At 49.6% G+C, this 3,292-nt stretch overlaps 1 pseudogene; it reads left to right on the plus strand.

The window, feature by feature from the left end:
* The first annotated feature begins 1,043 nt into the window (after positions 1–1,043).
* LOC126199785 (5S ribosomal RNA) lies at positions 1,044–1,161 on the plus strand (annotated as a pseudogene).
* Positions 1,162–3,292: the final 2,131 nt, after the last annotated feature.

A 3,292-nucleotide genomic window follows, 5' to 3' on the forward strand; every position in this document is an offset into this window, starting at 1 on the left:
CCCCCAAGCATTTGCATTCTGGTGCGAAGACTGAGACTTTCCTGGCAGTGAGCAGCTTCAACATACGGAATTCAGCAATTCTGAAGACCATGACAATGATGGACGTCACCCTGGAACTCTATTCGACGCAGTTCGCCAAGTATTCGGACGACCACCGGATTCAAGCGGCAGAAAATCGCTTGTCACCGGCCGTACGAGAGGCTCTGGAGCAGCGCAGGATGGCCCAGATCGAGCAGAACGCCCTCTGTAAGGAAGAGGAAGGACTAGTTTATTGACCCGGAATAGCAGATTGAAAGTAAGTTACATAATATATGTAGCCAAAACGTCAAACGCGTTTTTATCGAAATGACTTTCTTTTTATCGCGCGGTGTGGCAACTTCAAATCTGCTGAACCGATTGGCATGATTCTTTGTTTCCGACGAAGCTAACTAAATTGTCTAGGAGTTGTACCACTTCTATCCCGATCCATCAACTATAAATATTTTTACTTGGCCGACGAAGTCGAAAAATCGACGAAAAAACCCAATTTTTTCAAATGGGCGCCATTTTGTTTGCTATGGTCCAAATAACTTAAGCGAGGTACAACTCCTAAAGAATCTTATATACTTCGTTAATGTCAACTCAGTTTTGATTTAAGACGAGCCGGCTGACCCGTGACATGCCGCGCGTGGAGGTCTACATAGAAATTTTGTTTCGTTCGGAAGGCACTTCCGCCATTGCTCTTCGACATTTCCGGTCGAAAAAATTCCAGTTTGTAGAGGAAATATCAATAAACATTTGGATCAAATTTTACATTGATATCTGTAACACACCCCGAGAAAAAAATTCTCAAAGAACATGCGTTTTTTTCGGGCCAAAGATAGTAAACCTCCCCTTAATGTCGAACGTAGGCGGTGGTCACGTCAATGCGACTGGAGCGTGTTAAGTATGATAGTAGCCTCGTAGTGCTCGTCGACTTCTGTTACCTGTTTGCCTCGGCCTATTAGCTCTATGATCGTGTAAAGGCATTGCATCAAGTGTTCCACCTCGCTGGAGTTCCAGCTGCCGACGGCCTTGCCGCAGTGGTAACACCGGTTCCCGTCAGCTCACCGAAGTTAAGCGCTGTCGGGCTGGGATAGCACTTGGATGGGTGCCCATCCGGTGTATCCAGCGCTGTTGACAAGTGGGGTGCTCTCAGCCCTCGTGAGGCACAACTGAGGAGGTAGTTGATTGAGAAGTAGCGGCTCCGGTCACGAAAACTGACAACGGCCGGGAGAGCGTTGTGCTGACCACATGCCCCTCCATATCCGCATCCAGTGATGCCTGTGGGCTGAGAATGACACGGCGGCCGGTCGGTGCCATTGGGCTTTCATAACCAGTTCGGACGGAATTTAGTTTAGTTGAATATACACTACTGGCCATAAAAATTGCTACACCACGAAGATGACGTACTACAGACGCAAAATTTAACCGACAGGAAGAAGATACTGTGATGTGCAAATGATTAGCTTTTCAGATCATTCACACAAGGTTGGCGCCGCTGGTGACACCTATAACGTGCTGATATGAGGAAAGTTTCCAACCGATTTCTCATACAAAAACAGCAGTTGACCGGCGTTGCCTGGTGAAACGTGGTTGTGATGCCTCGTGTAAGGAGGAGAAATGCGTACCATCACGCTTCCGACTTTGATAAAGGTCGGATTGTAGCCTATCGAGATTGCGGTTTATCGTACCGGGACATTGCTGCTCGCGTTGGTCGAGATCCAATGACTGTTAGCAGAATATGGAATTGGTGGGTTCAGGAGGGTAATACGGAACGCCGTGCTTGATCCCAACGGCCTCGTATCACTAGCAGTCGACATGACAGGCATCTTATCCGCATGGCTGTAACGGATCGTGCAGCCACGTCTCGATCCCTGAGTCAACAGATGGGGACGTTTGCAAGACAACAACCATCTGCACGAACAGTTCGACGACGGTTGCAGCAGCATGGATTATCAGCTCGGAGACCATGGCTGCGGTTACCCTTGACGCTGCATCACAGACAGGAGCGCCTGCGATGATATACTCAACGACGAACCTGGGTGCACGAATGGCAAAGCGTCATGTTTTCGGATGAATCCAGGTTCTGTTTACAGCATCATGATGGTAGCGTCCGTGTTTGGCGACATCGCGGTGAACGCAGATTGGAAGCGTGTATTGGTCATCACGATACTGGCGTATCAACCGGCGTGATGGTATGGGGTGCCATTGGTTACGCGTCTCGGTCACCTCTTGCTTGCATTGACGGCACTTTGAACAGTGGACGTTACATTTCAGATGTGTTACGACCCTAGGCTCAACCCTTCATTCCATCCCTGGCGAAACCCTACATTTCAGCAGGATAGTGCACGGCCGCATGTTGCAGATCCTGTACGGGCCTTTCTGGATACGGAAAAAGTTTGATTGCTGCACTGGCCAGCACGTTCTCTCGATATCTCACCCACTGGAAACGTCTGGTCAATGGCGGCCGAGCAACTGGCTCGTCAGAATACGCCAGCCACTACTCTTGATTAACTGTGGTATCGTGTGGAAGCTGCATGGGCGGCTGTACCTGTTGTACACGCCATCCAAGCTCTGTTTGACTCACTGCCCAGGACCAGAGGTGGTTGGTCTGGGTACTGATTTCTCAGGATATATGCACCCAAACTGCGTGAAAATGTAATCACATGTCAGTTTTAGTACAACATATTTGTCCAATGAATACCCGTTTATCATCTGAATTTCTTCTTGGTGTAGCAATTTTAATGGCCGTTAGTGTAGCTCCAGTTACACCTCTCTAACAAAGTACTACGAGGCTCGACTCTCTTCACTGACTAATTGTGAAACACAATACGTTTACGCTTCCGGCACGTTGTGCCCTGACTGAATACGCAGTGTGACGCGACGCAGAGAATTACAACCTGGCAGTGTCTTGCGCGTCCTTCGTCAGCTCTCCAGAGCCGCACGTGCGTAGATCGGCACCAACGCGTGCCGAAGAGGGGATCGCCGAACTGCTCGGCCGTATTTTAAATTCAGGCGAGGCGACTGCGGCACCCGCGTCCCCAGGGATAAGGAAAGGCGGAGGGGAGGTGTCGCAGTCCTCACTTAGGCGTGCATTATGTTCACAAATCACTGCCGCCAACAACTTTATTTTCACTCTCCGCTGGGAATCAGCCCCCCTGACATGTGAACAGAGGGGTGGGCCTCTGCTCGAGGCGATACTGTGAGCGGAATGACAGCTGTCATCTTTGAGAGAGAAAACGTGTTACGGTTGATCTCAGACGACTGTTCT

The sequence above is a fragment of the Schistocerca nitens genome, chromosome 8 (assembly GCF_023898315.1).
Source record: "Schistocerca nitens isolate TAMUIC-IGC-003100 chromosome 8, iqSchNite1.1, whole genome shotgun sequence".
NCBI lineage: Eukaryota > Metazoa > Arthropoda > Insecta > Orthoptera > Acrididae > Schistocerca > Schistocerca nitens.